Here is a 19,344-nt window from a genome sequence, read left to right on the forward strand (position 1 = left end):
GGCCGCGTTGGATGACTGCTGCTGGTGCTCGTTCTGGCTGCTGTTCGTGTGTTCGTCGTCGCAGTCAATGAGGCTGGCACGGGGGCACAGATGCTGGGGCAGGCTGTAGAGGCGTCTGCGCATTGCGTGTGGCAGCCTATCCATTGCGAGTCTGCGCGTGTGTCTGTGCGCGTGGTGAGTCTGTGTGTCTGTCCCGCCCGCGCCGTGTGAGTAACGTTAGCCTCCACCCGTCGCTCTCCCACCCCCCTCTCTCTCTTGCTCTCTCTCTCTCTTGCTCTCTCTCTCTCTCTCTCCCACCTCTGTCTCTCTCCAGATATCTCACAAACTCCCGCTCTCATCTCGCTCTTCTCGTCACTGTGGCCCGTTCCCTCCCTCGCCTCTCTCTCTGGTGTGGTGTGTTTCCTTTTGTGTACGACTACTGTGTGGGCCCGTGCATTGTATGTACGTCTGCTGTGTGGTGTTTTCAGGTGCGCGTCTTCTTACGTGTGTCTTTGTTCTTGTGTGTCTGTGGGTGTTCCTGTGTGTCTGTGGGTGTGTTCCTGTGTGTCTGTGGGTGTGTTCCTGTGTGTCTGTGGTGTGTTCTTGTGTGTGTCCTGTGTCTGTGTGTGTGTTCCTGTGTGTCTGTGTGCTCGCATACGCACTTGCCCTAGCCGTCTATGTAGGTGCACACGGTGGGATCTTTGGCTTTGTTCTTGTGTGTGTATGTTTATGTGTGTGTGGTTCGTGTGTGTGTTGTTATTCTTCGTGTTGTATGTATGTACGCCTGCTCGGGCGTGTGTTTGTGTGTTGGTGGTTCTGTGTGCGCGTGTTCCTGTGTGTTCTTGCGCGTCTGCGCGTGGTGTGTGAGCGCGTGTCTGTGTGCGCGTGTCTGTGTGCGCGTGTCTGTTGTGCGCGTGTCTGCGTGCGTTCTTGCGTTCTTCTATACAGTGTGAGGGCGCGCGTGTGTCTGTGTGGTGTGCGATCGTCTTTATGTTGTTGAGTGCGCACGCTCGTGTGTTCGCGTGTCTGTTCACGCGCGCGTGTGTGTTCGTGTGTGTGTGCGCGCGTGTGTGTGTGCGCGTGTGTGTGTTCGCGGTGCGGTGTGTGTGTTCGTGTGCGTGTGTGCGCGCGTGTGCGTGTTGCGCGTGTATGTGTTCGCGTGCTGTGTTGGCTGTGTGTGTGCGTGTGTGCGCGTGTGTGGGTGCGCGCGTGTGTGTTCACGCGCGCGTGTGATCACTTAAGTTCTTATTCGGGTTTGTTCCAGCTTTGATGATGACGATGATGGCGGTGATGTAATTGATCTTGACTAATAGATGATGATAATGCACTTTTAAAATTGTAGTCCATGTACAGTGTTGTGATGGTATTGATTGACTCTTGTACGATAATGCTAATGTGTGACTAAAAAACACATAATGAGGCTGATCATGTATTATAATGTTGTTGGGTGATGATGGTGGTGATAGTGATGATGGTGATTTATCGTGGCTACTGGATCATGAAGATGTAATTGTGACTCATGCTTGATGATGCTGTAATCTTTGATGTAATGACTGGCGATCTATTTGAATGGTAGATGGTGGTGTAATTGATCAATTATGGTGATGTCAGGTAATTACAGTAAATCTACCGGCTTCCCTTTGACATTGTGATAATGGCAATTAGATAATGAAGTAAGTTGCTAAAGATAATCTGGATTATGTGGGATATCGGTGAAGGTCAGATGACGATGTATCTGAATCATAACTAGAAATTATGGTGATAGATCATAATTATGATATCATGAACATGATATTGGAAGTTAAAGCTTATGACCATGTAAATAGTTATTCATCTTAATCGTGGCTATAAGGTTAATAATCAAATTAGATTTACATATATGGTGTAGGTTTAGCACGAGCGGTGCGAAAGAAGTTGGACATACATTAAAATGATTAACATACTAATCGTTGCTAATGATGATATTAAAAGTGAGTATGCTCAAGGTGATGATGATGGCGATGGATATTAATTGTAAAGAGGTGTGATGTTCAACGTGAGGACAAAATATAGATGGTGAATGAATGATGCAAACTATTATGGTTGATGATGATGATATTTAATTCTGATTATATTGAAAATCGTGATGATGATGATACGGGCACTATGATGTCGTCAAATTATAAAAGCGATAATGATGATAAGATATACATAACAAGATCCCAAAGATGATCCTAAAAATGATGATGTCAATATTACATGTTAGTTGATGTTGTCTGCTCAATGCTAAATACAATTATGGACCCTAAAATTGATGACAGAGAGGATGATGATGCTAACAGCAATCACAGATGAAATGATGGGATTTAAAGATGACCATGCTTCAATGAATCTGAAGATGATTGTGCCTGTTAAACACCCTGGCAATCAGATTAATGAATTAATTCATTAATATCAATGCCGATGCATATAATAAGAACATCACCATCATCATCATCACCGCTACCAACATCACCTTTTCTCAGCCCCCTCAATCAGCCCCATCGTCATTACCTCCTCGGCGAAATCCTCTCTCGCCAAATCCATGCGTTTCTAAGCACGTGGCATTTTTCTTTCCACTGCTAGCCTATCGCAGGCCGTCCTCCAAGACTCGCGAGGACACTCGGCTCCAGCGGTGTTGGGTGTCCGATCAACCGAAGACCCCGTACGAAGAGGTGGCCCCTAACGCACCGCTGCAAAGATCTCCCCCACTGCACACACGCGCACACACACACGCACGCACGCACGGGGCAAGCAGTCCATGCATTATTCATGTATACATGTATACTGTATACATATATTAAGTAGATGCTACTGCAAGTCACTTAGATGCAACATCCTTCACGTGTCTGTGTGTGTGTGTCTCTCTCTCTTCCCCCGTGGTCCACTCAGTAGCGGCAGCAACAGCATGTACACCACGCAGTGCGCACACGGAAGTCGACGGGATAACAACGAAGGGAAAGTCGGCGCGTGACGTGTGGTGATGGGGCAAAGCATGGGGTACTCTCGATTTAAAGCTTTCGTGACTGCAGGGATTCATCTTCTTGGTTCTTTCGGTGAAGTCACGTAGAAAGGAAATAATACGATAATAAAAATAAAACATAATAAAATATTCTCACGACGTTTCGGCCACAACGCAAGCACCCGTCCTCAGGTGAAGAACAGGTCTGTCAGAACGCTGTTTTTCCGACAGACCTGTTCTTCACCTGAGGACGGCTGCTTGCGTTGTGGCCGAAACGTCGTGAGAATTATTTTATTATGTTTTTTTTATTTCCCTTCTACGTGACTTTACCGAAAGAGCCAAGAACATGGGGTTACTCCCAAACTCTTCAGGGCCATCGTGGAAGAGTAGGCTAAACAACCCTCGTCCAGAGGGGATCTCTTGACATCCTTCAAGTGGAGGTCCTTCCGCCATGCAGCAGTGGCATGAGCATGCTATTGCGCGGCTGTGCCTTTGTGTTTGTAAATATGAAGACGCCAGGGGTAATCACCCCGAAATGCCCCCCAATCCCGCCAGATCTCAGGAGCTAAGCAGTGCTACGCCTGGCCAGGGCATTGATAGGACCCGCTACGCACGCTGTCCGGCAGAGGGCAGTGGAGCGCGACGTCCGGCGTTGTACTGCACTTCTACGCTTCCCCAACCGTCAGTCACCCCGCGTGGTGAATTATCGTCTAATAGAATGTCCGCGACCCGAGTGGCCCTGGTCCCAGCGGCGGATTGATGAGAGGGCACGCGGGCATTTGGCGACGCAGTAGGTGACACGTGTGCCTCGTGGCTACTAGGGTGCCATACTCTTAGTTCTTTCGGTAAAGTCACGTAGGTAAAAAATGAAATTAAAATGAATAAACAAATAAAAATCACTGATTTACCTACGTGACTTTACCGAAAGAACTAAGAGTATGAATCCTTGCAGTCACGAAAGCTTCAAATCTAGGACTAGGGTGCCACTCTGCGTGGAGTTTGTATGCCCCCTCCACCCCCTGTTCCGCGTGCGTTTCCTACGGGTTCTAAGGTTCCCCCCATAGGTAAAAACCAACACACACACAAACACACGCAATGTCTCTGGTATTGTTCCAAACATCCCACTGTTGTGAAACAATGGATGAAAATGTTTGGCTTAAAACTTTCGTGACTGCAGGAATTCATATTGTTTGGTTCTTTCGGTAAAGTCACAGAGATGAAAAATACAATTTAAAGCTTTCGTGACTGCAGGGATTCATCTTCTTGGTTCTTTCAAGTCACGTAGACGCTGTCTTCCCGACAGACCTGTTCTTCACTTGAGGACGGCTGCTTGCGTTGTGGCCGAAACGTCGTGAGAATTATTTTATTATGTTTTATTTTTATTATTTTATTATTTCCCTTCTACGTGACTTTACCGAAAGACCAAGAAGATGAAAAATACAATTAATAAAAATAATAAAAAAACAAAAACTCACGACGTTTCGATCGCAACACAAGCGGTCGTCATCAAATATAATAATAAAAAAACATCCTTTCCCGTTGGCTATCTAATCCACTGCTGGATGAGTGCGGGTCGGTGAAGTTTGGGAGCATAGGCGTGCAGTACAACCGTGGGCTTGGCTGGCCTGGCCAACGCTGATAACGTCAAAGCAGCATTCGACGTACAGACTCGTGTTTCTGTATTCTTGCTTATTTTTAGTTTTGATAATTTTTTTAGTAATTTTATTTTCTATCTACGTGACTTTACCGAACCAAAGAGTATGAATTTGATGCAAATTACTCGATTGGAGCAGCTTGGAGCAGCAGTTGGCATCACCCCCCTACTGCGAACACTTGGCATGACCCTCCTGTGAGTGAGCCTTGAGACTTGGCGAAGGCATCCCCAGAGTAAACAAACGTCAACAAGAACTCAGCTCAACACGTGGCAGGCTTTCGCGACCCAATATTAGTCATTATTAAGGTATTTTTGGGGGGTTAGATCGCGTAAGTATAAATGTGTCGTAACCCTCCACCACCCGACACAGCCAATTAGTAAGGGATTTGTCGCGTAAACAAAACGCCAATTCGTTCCAGTATAGTGTAGTGTATAGTGTAGTGGTGTGCAGTGTATCGTGTAGTGTATAATGTAGTGTATCGTTTAGTGTGTAGTGTGTAGTGTATAGTATAGTGTGTAGTTTCCAGTATAGTGTAGTGTATAGTGTAGTGGTGTGCAGTGTATCGTGTAGTGTATAATGTAGTGTATCGTTTAGTGTGTAGTGTGTAGTGTATAGTATAGTGTGTAGTGTAGTGTATAGTGTAGTGTATAGTGTAGTGTATAGTATAGTGTAGTGGTGTGCAGTGTGTAGTATAGTGTATCGTTTAGTGTATAGTGTAGTGTATAGTGTAGTGTATAGTGTAGTGTATAGTAGTGTATAGTGTAGAGTATAGTGCATAGTGTAATGTATAGTATAGTGCATAGTGTAGTGTATAGTATAGTGTAATGTGTAGTGTATAGTGTAGTGTATAGCGTAGTGTACAGTATAGTGTATAGTGTAGTGTATAGTATAGTGTATGTGTAGTGTATCGTTTAGTGTATAGTGTAGTGTATAGTATCGTGTATAGTGTAGTGTACTATTTCAGCACACCCGTGTGTTGAGAGTACATCCACAACAGTTACAATCTGAGTAGTACGACGTTTCGCTGGTAATGACATCAACCAGCAGCAGCAGCAGAACGACGTCATCACTGAACCCATCAGGTGCAGAGATCAAAAGGCGGAGGAGGGAGAGGGGGGGATATTGTAATTATATATAGATTAGTAATCTTTCTATTTAAGCTTTCGTGACTGCAGGGATTCATAATCTTGTGCTTTCGGTAAAGTCACGTAGAAGGGAAATAATAAAATGATTGCTTGTGTTGCAATCGAAACAGTCGTGAGAAGATTAGTAATCCCGTACTAATGAGCTGTGTCGGGTGGTGGAGGGTTACGACACATTTATACTTAGGCAATCTAAACCCCAAAACCTTTATTGTTCTTCTTGGTTCTATCGGTAAAGTCACGTAGAAGGGAAATAATAAAATAATAAAAATAAAACAGACCTGTTCTTCACCTGAGAACGGCTGCTTGCGTTGTGGCCGAAACGTCGTGATAATTTTTTTATTGTTTTATTTTTATTATTTTATTATTTCCCTTCTACGTGATGACTTTACCGAAAGAACCAAGAAAATGAATCCCTGCAGTCACGAAAGCTTAAAATCGAAATTTGTATATATATTTGATGGGCTCGTGACAAGCGCTTTTAGAGAGCGCCTATAAATGCCGGCATGGCACCACCACCACCACGCCTTGCCGTATTTGTATCCCCAGTGCTGATGTGTACACAGCTGCAGCAGCTTTCTGTACAGGTGAACTCATTTAAGTCTGACTCGATCTGGGTCGGGTTCAAACAATATTCGCCCGCTCAGATCGTTCGTGCACCAGGGGGCAGCCCGACCTGCAGGCTGGGCCGACGCCTTTCCCTTTGGATATCTAATCCACTGCTGGATGAGTGCGGGCCTGGGGACGTTTGGGAGCATAGGCGTGCAGTACAACGGTGTGGCCTGGCCAACGCTGATAACGTCTAAGCAGCATTTGACGTACACACTCGTGTGTGTGTGTGTCTTCTTAAACGCATGAACAGCGTTCGTGAAATCATTGTACCGAAAGAACCGAAGAGTAATTCCTGCAGTCACGAAAGCTCCAAATTAAGATTGCACACAATATGTTAAGCGTTCATAGACATTCATAACGGGGCGACGTACGTTATGAATGCATCGACTGATACGATTCGCACATACGTACGGACATAAAAAAACACACATTGTCTGCACATGTGCGTACATACCATTGGTGCACACATATAGCACACGCGTTACACCCGGGCATGCTAAACGCAGTAAGTGCACACATTGATTGGCTCATATCAGAGGTCGCAACCGGGTACCCGATACCCGTACCCTACCCGATACCCGGCTACCCGTACCCGGCCGGGTACGGGTACCCGTTTTGCGACCCTGGTGCGGCCGGGAACGGGTACGGGTAAGGAATCAAAACCCGTTTGCGACCTCTGGCTCATATATACCTTGATGCCACGACATGCATGGACACATACACAGTACACACATTACACACACGTAGAAAACAATACACACACACATACTCGACACACACTTTTGGAGGCAAGTGCTGTTAGCGAGCACCACCTATGAAGGTCGGCACGGCACACGAGGGGCTGGGGTGGCCAGCACCACACCCGACCGCCTTTGTCTCCCCTCGTTGGGATGTTTACTGCACACCGCACCACGGGCACGGTACTCATTTGAGGCTGAGCCAACCTAGGGTAGGCCCAGCACCGGGTACTAAAGGCAACGTCATCACGGGACCGGGCCCCAAAGCGCCTTCGCCGCTTGCTGCGGACAGGGTTTGTTTAATTCCCGGTTCGAATCCACCACATGAACGCTGCACGTCGCTCACAAAGCGTAGTGAGTGCCGTCTTGTGTACGCGCGTATCGGAGTCACCGCCCCCCCAATTTTGCCCCAGAATTGGAAAATCGCGTCGCAAATTTACTCCGTTGGGGGGCTCGACGGATGACAAATGAATCCCGTCCGTGGGGGGGCGGGGCGGGGGGCGGGTGAGGGGGGGGGGGGCGCAGGTGACGATTGCAAGGGTCACTGCCGACTCCTCAAAGGTCAGAGCAACATTGACATGAGAAACGCGTCGGGGGCGAGTGCTTTGCGAGCGCCTATTGATGTCAGAACAGCACGGCGAGGCGAGCAAGCACCGGCGCCCGGCCGTCTTTGTCTTCCCCGGCGCCGGGTGCTTATTTGAGGCCGAGTCGACCTTAGGGGGGTGGTGGGGAAGTGATCGGGAATCGAACTCGGGTAGCCGCCCGCTTACGACAACAACCACCGCTCCCCACGTGCATAAAGTACAAAGACAAAGATCCCCCGTGTAGCCTTAACAGACTGTTGGGGCAAGTGCTGTTAGCGAGCACCTATGACACACGAAGGGGTGGGTGGGCCAACACCACGCCCGGCCGCCTTTGTCTCCCCAGTGGCGATGTTTACACACCGCGCCAAGGTACTCATTTGAGGCTGAGTCGACCTAGGGGAGGCCCAGGGCCCGCTTAAAATAACCGTCACTGATTTTGGCCGTGAGCGGGAATCGTGGCCAGGTTCGTAGCGCAGCGCCCTAACCACTACACTACCGCTCCCCACACCTACACATTCACACCACCAACACACCACACGTGTACTGTTTACCCATTAATTCGAGCACACACATCCACACGTACACGTTCATACAGCGCACGCACTGATTCAACACACATGGATATACACCCCACACACAAAGATCCCCCGTATAGCCTTAACAGACTGTAGTGGCAAGGGCTGTTAGCGAGTAGCGCCAAGGAAGGCCGGCACAGTACACGAAGCGGTGGGTGGCCGCGATGTTTACACACCACACCAGGTACTCATTTGAGGCTGAGTCGACCTAGGGGAGGGCCCAGGACCGTGAGCTTGAATCAAATTCGGATCGCCGGGTTCGTAGCGCAGCGCGCTAACCGCTGCACCACCGCTCCCACCATACGCACAACACGCATTCATAACAACGCATATTCCACACGGGCAACGTGTGTATAACACATACAGTAGACATCATAATAATAATATATCTCCACGCTGCGCAAAGCGCCTAGCCTCATCATGCATCCATGAACATGATCAGCATCAGCAGAGAGTCTCGTCAGCATCGTCATCAGCATCAGCAGCAGCATCGTCATCAGCATCAGCAGCAGCATCATCATCAGCAGCAGCATCGTCATCAGCATCAGCAGCAGCATCATCATCAGCTGCAGCGTGATCGTCGTGGCGAAGAGGCCACGCTCTCGAGTCGGCTACCCGGGGCACTCTCACACGCAGGCACGAAGGGCAGATCGACCTTGGGGGAGGAGGAGGAGGAGCGGCGGTGGCTGGAGGAGGAGAGAGGAGCTGGGAGAGGGGAGAGAGAGACAGCGGAGAGCGAGAGAGGGAGAGAGCGTGTTGTGATGGAGCTGCTGCTGCTGCTGGTGGGGTTGGTTTGTGGTGGCGGTGGTAGTGGTGGGGGTGGTGGTGGGTGGTAGTGGTGGGGGTTGTAGGGTTGGTGGTGGGGTTGGTGAGTTTGGTGGTCGTGGCGGTGGTAGCGTTGGTGGTAATGGTGGGATTGGTGGCATTGGTGGTGGGGTTGGTAGTGGTGGGGTGGTGGGTTAGGTGGTGGTGGTGGAGTCGGTGGTGGAGGTGGGGTTGGTGGTGGTGGAGGTGGTGGGGTTGGTGGTGGTGGGGTTGGTGGTTGTGTAGGTGGGGTTGATGGTGGTGGTGGGGTTGATGGTGGTGGTGTGGTTGGTGGTGGTGGTGGGGTGGTGGTGGAGGTGGAGGTGGGGTTAGTGGTGGTGGAGGTGGGGTTAGTGGTGGTGGAGGTGAAGGTGGTGGTGGTGGTGGGGTTGGTGTTTGGGTTGGAGGTGGGGTTAGTGGTGGTGGTGGGGTTGGTGGTGGAGGTGGAGGTGGGGTTAGTGGTGGTGGAGGTGGAGGTGGGGTTAGTGGTGGTGGTGGTGGGGTTGGTGGTGGAGGTGGAGGTGGAGTTAGTGGTGGTGGAGGTGGAGGTGGGGTTAGTGGTGGTGGAGGTGGTGGTGGTGGTGGTGGGGTTGGTGGTTGGTTGGAGGTGGGGTTAGTCGTGGTGGTGGTGGGGTTGGTGGTGGAGGTGGAGGTGGGGTTAGTGGTGGTGGAGGTGGAGGTGGGGTTAGTGGTGGTGGAGGTGGAGGTGGGGTTAGTGGTGGTGGAGGTGGTGGTGGAGGTGGGGTTAGTGGTGGTGGGGTTGGAGGTGGGTTGGTGGTGGGGTTGGAGGTGGGGTTGGAGGTGGGGTTGGTGGAGGTGGGATGGTGGAGGTGGTGGAGGTGGTGGTGGTGGTGGTGGCGGGGTTAGTGGTGTTGGTGTGGTTGGTGGAGGTGGTGGAGGTGAGGTTGGTGGAGGTGGAGGTGGGGTTGGTGGAGGTGGGGTGGTGGTGGGGTTGGAGGTGGGGTTAGTGGTGGTGGAGGTGGAGGTGGGGTTAGTGGTGGTGGTGGTGGAGGTGGGGTTAGTGGTGGTGGAGGTGGAGGTGGGTTGGTGGTGGGGTTGGAGGTGGTGGAGGTGAGGTTGGTGGAGGTGGAGGTGGGGTTAGTGGTGGTGGGGTTGGAGGTGGGTTGGTGGTGGGGTTGGAGGTGGGGTTGGAGGTGGGGTAGTGGAGGTGGGATGGTGGAGGTGGTGGAGGTGGCGGGGTTAGTGGTGTTGGTGTGGTTGGTGGTGGGGTTGGAGGTGGGGTTGGTGGAGGTGGTGGAGGTGAGGTTGGTGGAGGTGGAGGTGGGGTTGGTGGAGGTGGGGTTGGTGGTGGGGTTGGAGGTGGGGTTAGTGGTGGTGGAGGTGGAGGTGGGGTTAGTGGTGGTGGTGGTGGTGGCGGGGTTAGTGGTGGTGGAGGTGGAGGTGGGGTTGGTGGTGGGGTTGGAGGTGGTGGAGGTGGGGTTGGTGGAGGTGGGGTTGGTGTGCGGGGTGGGCTGGAGTCGCGTCGTATGACAGGTGCGAGGCGCTCACGTTACAGCGAGGGGAGAGTGAGAGAGAGAGATAGTGGCTTGTGTGAGAGTGGGGAGCGGTGGCGCAGCGGTTAACGCACTGCGCTCTATGAACCAGATTCCTCGTCGATGACTAACACCAGTGACGATTATTTGAACCGGTCCTGGGCCTCCCCTAGGTCGACTCATGTGTGACGTGTAAACATCGCTACTGGAGAGACAAAGGTGACCGGGCGTGGTGTCGGCTACCCTCGTATGCCGTGCCGATCTTCATCATAGGTGCTCGCTAACAGCACTTGCCCCAAATGTATTTTGAGGCTATACGGGGGATCTTTGTCGTGGGGAGCGGTGTTGTAGTGCTTAGCGCGCTGCGCTATGAACCTGGCGACCCGGGTTCGATTCCCGCTCACGTTCAACACCGGTGACGATTATCTGATCCGGTCCTGGGCCTCCCCTAGGTCGACTCAGCCTGAAATGAGTACCTGGTGCGGTGTGTAAACATCGCCACGGAGGTGACAAAGGAGGCCGGGCGCGGTGCTGGCCACCCACCCCCTCGTGTGCCGTGCCGGCCTTTATAGGTGCTACTCGCTCCCAGCACTTGCCCCTACAGTCTGTTAAGGCTACACGGGGGATCTTTGTCTTTGTGACCACTGAGAATCCGTACTGGTTGATGAATCTTCAGTGCCCTTGACGGTTGTGTTGCGTGTGACGGGGAAACTTCCCCTCCACACGCGGTCCACCACGTCCAGTAGAACTTCTCGCGAGGCCAATTAGCTACTCAGCAAAGTGCCGCCGACACTTTAAGTCTTACCCATTAAACATTTTTTTTTATAAAAATAAGAAACATCATTAGACCTCCTTTGCCAGTAGCAAAAATATAATAATAAGGGTTTTCCCCCTTTTCTGGCAACAAAACTGAAACCGTTTTACAAGGAATCACGTCTGCATTAACCACAATGCTTGCGGTCAAAATGCAAACAAAAACACACACTCTGATAATATCTGCATTGTCCTTGACACTGATTGGTCCACACCAGAGACGGCTTTCTTTTGAGCCTCGTCTCAATGTTTGCATTTTTACCGCAAGTATTGTGGTTTTGTTGCCACAAAAAAAGTGCTAAACCCCTATTATTAAAAATCAGAATCTTATTCTAGACTGGAGGAATCCGATGAGCTATGAAGATGTTTCTTTCACAGATGTCCGGTGCGAGCGGCTCAGCAAGTCGCACAATATCTCCTGCACCCGGCACACCACGTTCATCATTCACCTCTGGCCACGGCATCGCAGCGGACAAACCATTTGAGGGAGGCACTGCAGTCGCTGAGCACGAGATGGGGCTTGCAAATCTTCTTCCTCGCGGCGGGCGACCTTGGGGCTCCGCTTGGCTACGGGGACACCGTTCGTGAAGTCGCGGCCTTTGTGCAATTGGATTGTGCGGGCGGCGTGCTCGTGCGCGCGCGTCCAAATGGTACCGACGCGGTGGTGAGCAATGATCGATCTCGCTCCGTCGTTCGGCGACTCGTCCACATGTCTGCCGGTGGGGGGGGGGGGGTGTTGAGTACGAGATCGAACACGTGCCGCTGTGAATCTTGAGCAGGGGGAATTTATTTCACGTTTTTGGGGGGTTTCAAGCTTTCGTGACTGCAGGAATTCCTACTCTTTGGTTCTTTCGGTAAAGTCGCGTAGGTAGAAAATAAATGTAAAAAATAACTCACGACGTTTCGATCGCAACACAAGCAATCATTATCAGGTGGGAAAACCACGGCAAGAAAAATTGTTTTGCTGAAGTGAGAGAGAAGTTGGAGAGAGATGCAGTGGTAAGATGGAAACCTCTCACCACGGCATCTCTCTCCCATCTTCTTAATAAAATAATAAAATAATAAAACATAATAAAATCATTCTCAGGTGAAGGACGGCTGCTTGCGTTGTGGCCGAAACGTCGTGAGAATTATTTTATTATGTTTTATTTTTATTATTTTATTATTTCCCTTCTACGTGACTTTACCGAAAGAACCAAGAAGATGAATCCCTGCAGTCACGAAAGCTTTAAATCGACATCTCTCTCCCACTTCAGCAACAACAAAAACATTCTTGCTGTGGTTTTGCCACCCGATGATGATTGCTTGTGTTGCAATCGAAACGTCGTGAGTTATTTTTTTATTTTATTTTATACCTACGTGACTTTACCGAAAGAACCAGAGAGTATGTTTTTTTTTTTGGGTTTACAAAAAGAAACATTCTAATAAAAATAAGGCGCTGCCGCTCGCAATCGCCCCGCTAACCCTGGGAGGTCACTGTCCCGTCGTCGAGACGGGGTCTGTCCACTGCTGGATGAACGCCTCTCCTCGCCGTCACGTGGCGTAACAGCGACGTCTGAACGTGAGACGATTTCACCGCTCCGTCTCTCAGTCGGTCGTATCGGGCGCCTTTCCTGCGTGTTACTGATCTTGACCACCGGCTATCGGTCCTGCTCAAGGGGCACCCAGCTAACTTTTTTTCTCGACAGCCCCAACACGTTGTCTCGAAACTCTTGCCGTTCGTTCGGTGTCTTCGGCGTCGACTCCATCGCCTTGTCGTCTATCGATGCCATTCAAAGCGTTTCTTGCGCACTTTGTTAAGTAAATAACAACAAGTATAACCCGTAAAAACAAAGTTTTCACTATAAATCCTTTATATGCGTGGCGGCTAGAGTCCTCTCGTCCTCTGGCTTGAGATGGCTGCCACCTATGGGTCAGATGATTGCATGGCAGCATTAAGCAATTGGTAATTAAATATAATATTTTTGTCCTAAAAAGTGTTACATTTTTGGAAAAAAAATTCACGAACATTAATTGTCACGCACAACGAGTCTGTGTGAAAAATGTCAGCTCGATTGGATCACGGGAAGTGGGTTAATAAACGACCGAAAGATTTGCACGGTCCTAAGCAAGCAAGCAAGTGAACTTAATATAAAGGATTTAAAAACAAACAAACCACTAGTTTATACTCTTTTTTCGGTAAAGTCACGTAGGTAAAAATAAATAATAATAATAATAATAAATAATAATAATAAACAATATAAATAATTATAGAAATATAATAATAAATCACGACTAGAGCTTCAAATCTAGAATTAAACCACCAGTTTACCCGCGGCACATGCACGCCAAGCGGAGGAGAATTGGTGGCACAAATAGAACGCAACTACTGCTACGACAATTCCGTAATAGTTGTGTTTTTGTTAGATCGCGTATATAGTTACTTACGCGATTTCACCCAAAATATATAACCCCAAATTTATATATTTACGCGATCTAACCCAAAAGCCTCTAGTATGGATATTATTGGTCGCGAAAGTACAACTGCTTAGTATAATTCTAGATTTGAAGCTTTCGTGATTGCTGGATTCATACTCTTGGTTTTTTCGGTAAAGTCACGTAGGTAAAAAATTCAATGAAATAAATTAAAGCAGTGATTTAATTTAATTTATTTTATTTTATTTTTTGCTTAGTAGAATAATTGGTTTTACCCTTTCTGGCAATAAAAACGGGCGTTAAGATGTTCAAACGCCAAATAGAAACCTTTTGCAATGATTCATGCCTGCATTAACCCCAGACGCAATACTTGTGATGAACATGCAAACACATATGCTTGATAATAATGATGTATCTACTGTCCTTCAAGAAGACAATGCCATTTATCATAATGATCATTCTCAAGTCCCAGAGCGGCGGTGGTGACAGAATGGTGTTGGTGGTGAGGGATGAGAGGGTGGTTGGTGGTGGTGGTTGGTGGTGGTGAGGGATGAGAGAGGGTGGTGGTGTTTGGTGGTGGTGGTTGGTGATGGTGGTTGGTGGTGGTTGGTGATGGTGGTTGGTGGTGGTGGCCAAGGTGGTTGGTGGTGGTAGTGATGGTGGTGAGGGATGAGAGAGTGGTTGTGGTGTTTGGTGGTGGTTGGTGGTGGTGGTTGGTGGTGGTGAGGGATGAGAGGGTGGTTGTGGTGTTTGTTGGTGGTGGTGTTTGTTGGTGGTGGTGGGTTGGTGGTGGAGGTGGGGTTGGTGGTGAGGGATGAGAGGGTGGTTGTTGTGTTTGGTGTTGGTGGTGGTTTAGGTGGTTGGTGGTGGTAAGGGATGAGAGAGTGGTGGTGGTGTTTGGTGGTGGTTGGTGGTGGTGGTTGTCGAGGTGGTTGGTGGTGGTAGTGGTGGTGGTGAGGGATGAGAGGGTGGTTGTGGTGTTTGTTGGTGGTGGTGTTTGTTGGTGGTGGTGTTTGTTGGTGGTGGTGTTTGGTGGTGGTGGTGGGGTTGGTGGGGGAGGTGGGGTTGGTGGTGGTGGAGGTGGGGTTGGTGGTGAGGGATGAGAGGATGGTTGTGGTGTTTGGTGGTGGTTGGTGGGGTGGTTGGTGGTGGTAGTGGTGGTGGTGGTGGTGAAGGATGAGAGGGTGGTTGTGGTGTTTGGTGGTGGTGGTTGGTGGTGGTTGGTAGTCGAGGTGGTTGGTGGTGGTAGTGGTGGTGGTGAGGGATGAGAGGGTGGTGGTGGTGTTTGGTGGTGGTTGGTGGTGGTGGTGGTAGTGGTGGTGGTGAGGGATGAGAGGGTGGTTGTGGTGTTTGGTTGGTGGTGGTGTTTGTTGTTGGTGGTGGTGGGGTTGGTGTGGAGGTGGGGTTGGTGGTGAGGGATGAGAGGGTGGTTGTGGTGTTTTGTTGGTGGTGGTGGTTGGTGGTGGTTGGTGGTGGTGGTGGTTGGTGGTGGTGAGGGATGAGAGGGTGGTTGTGGTGTTTGTTGGTGGTGGTGGTTGGTGGTGGTTGGTGGTGGTGGAGGTGGGGGTTGGTGGTGAGGGATGAGAGGGGTGGTTGTGGTGATTGGTGGTGGTTGTGGTGGTGGTTGGTGGTGGTTGGTGGTCGAGGTGTTTGGTGGTGGTAGTGGTGGTGGTTGGTGGTGGTAGTGGTGGTGGTGGTGAGGGATGAGAGGGTGGTTGTGGTGTTTGTATACTATCACGAGTCCCCACGATTGCTGCACATTGAACACCAATGTTTTTATTGAGTGGAGCGGTGGCACAGTGGTTAGCGCACTGCGATATTAACTATGCGAACCGAGTTCGATTCCCTGCCATCGGTAACGAGTAGCAGCTGAACCTGGCCTCAGACTCGTTATCAGGATCATAATCTTTACTTCGACTGCAGCAGGAATCCGATGAGCCATGAAGCTCTTTTTAAATCCTTTATATTAAGTTCGCTTGCTTGCTTGCGTGCTTGCGTGCTTGCTTGCTTACGACCGTGCAAATCTTTCGGTCGTTTTTTAACCCACTTCCCGTGATCCAAACGAGCTGACATTTTCCACACAGACTCGTTGTGCCAGACAATTAATGTTCGTGAAAAAAAAATCCCAAAATTTTACACTGTTTAGGGAAAACAAATTAAATATTTAATTACCAATTGCTTAATACTGGCAGACAATCATCTGACCCATAGGTGGCAGCCATCTCAAGCCAGAGGACGAGAAGACTCTAGCCGCCACGCATATAAAGGATTTAGAGTGAAAAACTTTGTTTTTACGGGTTATACTTGTTCACAGATGCCCAGCAGAGGCAACGACCCACATTGACCAGCGTGGTGAAGTATGGTTAAACAAACACCCCCTCCACCACGTGACCGGCACGGCGTGTGAAGAGCGTCTTCCGTCCAGCGGTACACCGTACTGACGCAAACAACTCAGCGACGATTACAATAATTATCTAAATATAACACACAATGGTAGGTGGACGTATCACATAACTCCGCAGCAGGAGCCAATTAACGCACGCGTAATTGACGGCACGTGTCGTGCAGACATCGCGTCCCACGATTGTTGCCTCGTCCTGCCTCGCGACCTCGTCACCGCACGCCATACCAAATCATCCTCCTCTTCTTCCACCTCCGCCTCCAATTCCATCCCTTCCACCTCCTCCTCCTCTTCTACATCTTGCTCCTCAACCTCCACCTCTTGCACATATTCCTCCTCCTCCTCATCTTCCTCCTCTTTCACGTCTTCCTCCTCACCCTCCTACTGCACCTACTCCACCTCATATTCCAACTCCTTCTGCTCCACCTCCTCTTCCACCTCTTCCTCCACCTCCTCCTCTTCCGATTCCACTCTTTCCACATCCTCCAACCGCCTCCTCCTCTTCTACATCTTCCTCCTCAACCTCCACCGCTTCCACATATTCCTCCTCCTCCTATTCCACCCTTACACATCTTCCTCCTCATTCTCCACCTCCTCCTCCTCTTATACATCTTCCTCCTCATCCTCCACCTCCTCTTCCACCATCTTCCTCCACAACCTCCTCCTCCTCTTCCACATCGTCCTCGTCATCCCCCTCCTCCAACTGCACCTCCTCCACCTCCTCCACCTCCTCCTCTTCCTCCTCTTCCTCCTATTCCTTTGCCCCCCCCACCCGCTCCCCCCCACCCGACTGCCCCCCTGGAGCTCAACACGCCACTCGCCCGAGACGCCGCAGGGTAACGCTGGGCCACACGGCACACTGTATGGTGCATACACGCGGCTCCGATACACACACACACTATATATACACATTTTATATACTCGTGTATCATATACATTATCCTGTGCGATGCACCGCAATGGCATGGGTGAGTAGAGGGGCGGCAAAGATGATCGTTGCTTTTAAGGGTTGTTAAGTCGGGGAGGATGGCCACATGCACAAAGACAAAGATCCCCCGTGTAGCCTTCACAGACTGTTGGGGCAAGTGCTGATAGCGAGGTGCACCTACGCAAGGTTGGAACAGCACAGAGACAGACGCACGCAAAGACAAAGATCCCCCGTGTAGCCTTCACAGACTGTTGGGGCAAGTGCTGATAGCGAGATGGGGGTGAGTGGCCTACACCGCGGCGGACCGCCTTTGTCTCCCCGGTGGCGCTGTTCACTACGCACCGTGCCAGCCACCATGGACACCACGTGGGTTGGAACCGCTGGACCAACGTTGACCCGACGTTCCGCGTTCACTGGGGCGCTCAGCACGAGTGACGCATCGAGGACGACGACGACGACGCAAATTTGTCGTGCTCCCGCTGTGAATCGGAACGGAACGGATGAACGAACGAAGTCAGCTCGTCCCGGTCTTACGATCCCAGCTCCCGCCTCTGCTGTGTCCCCAACGAGTCGGCACGCTCCCTGCTTCTTCTCAGGATAGAAGCTCTCCCCCCCCACTCCACCTCATCTCCCCCCCCCCGCACTCCACCTCATCTCCCCCCCCACTCCACCTCATCTCCCCCCACACTCCACCTCATCTCCCCCCCCACTCCACCTCATCTCCCCCCCCACACTCCACCTCATCTCCCCCCCCCACTCCACCTCATCTCCCCCCCACTCCACCTTATCTCCCCCCCCCACTCCACCTCATCTCCCCCCCCACTCCACCTCATCTCCCCCCCCACTCCACCTCATCTCCCCCCCCCACTCCACCTCATCTCCCCCCCCAATCCACCTCATCTCCCCCCCCCACTCCACCTCATCTCCCCCCCCACTCTACCTCAGCTCCCCCCCCCCCCACTCCACCTCATCTCCCCCCCCACGTCCACCTCATCTCCCCCCCCACTCCACCTCATCTCCCCCCCACTCCACCTCATCTCCCCCCCCCCCCCACTCCACCTCATCTCCCCCCCACTCCACCTCATCTCCCCCCACCCACTCCACCTCATCTCCCCCCCCCACTCCACCTCATCTCCCCCCCACTCCCCTCATCTCCCCCCCCCCCACTCATCCCCACCCACTCCACCATCTCCCCCCCCCCCCGCCACCTCATCTCCCCCCCCACCCCCACTCATCCCCCCCCCCACTCCACCTCATCTCCCCCCCCACTCCACTCATCTCCCCCCCTACTCCCACCTCATCCCCCCCCCACTCATCTCCCCCCCCCCACTCATCGCCCCCCCCCCCACTCATCTACTCCCCCCCACTCATCTCTCCCCCCCACTCCACCTCATTCCCCCCCCCCCACTCCACCTCATCTCCCCCCCCCCACTCCACCTCATCTCCCCCCCCCCACCTCACCTCATCTCCCCCCCCCCACTCCACCTCATCCCCCCCCCCACTCCACCTCATCTCCCCCCACCTCCACCTCATCCCCCCCCCACTCCACCTCATCTCCCCCCCCCACTCCACCTCATCTCCCCCCCCCACTCCACCTCATCTCCCCCCCCACTCCACCTCATCTCCCCCCCCCCACTCCACCTCATCTCCCCCCCCCCACTCCACCTCATCTCCCCCCACCCTCCCCCCCCCATCTCCACCTCATCCCCCCCCCACTCCACCTCATCTCCCCCCCCCACTCCACCTTATCCCCCCCCCCACTCCACCTCATCTCCCCCCCCACTCCACCTCATCTCCCCCCCCCACTCCACCTCATCTCCCCCCCCCACTCCACCTCATCTCCCCCCCCACTCCACCTCATCTCCCCCCCCACTCCACCTCATCTCCCCCCCCACTCTACCTCATCTCCCCCCCCCCCCCACTCCACCTCATCTCCCCCCCCACTCCACCTCATCCCCCCCCCACTCCACCTCATCTCCCCCCCCCACTCCACCTCAGCTCCCCCCCCCCACTCCACCTCATCTCCCCCCCCACTCCACCTCATCTCCCCCCCCCCACTCACCTCATCTCCCCCCCCACTCCACCTCATCTCCCCCCCCACTCCACCTCATCTCCCCCCCCCACTCCACCTCATCCCCCCCCCCCCCACTCCACCTCATCTCCCCCCCACCCCCCCACTCATCCCCCCCCCCACTCCACCGCATCTCCCCCCCCCACTCCACCTCA

Source organism: Lethenteron reissneri, chromosome 50 (genome assembly GCF_015708825.2).
Source record: "Lethenteron reissneri isolate LAM-NWPU_2019-01 chromosome 50, ASM1570882v1, whole genome shotgun sequence".
In the NCBI taxonomy this organism is placed as follows: domain Eukaryota; kingdom Metazoa; phylum Chordata; class Hyperoartia; order Petromyzontiformes; family Petromyzontidae; genus Lethenteron; species Lethenteron reissneri.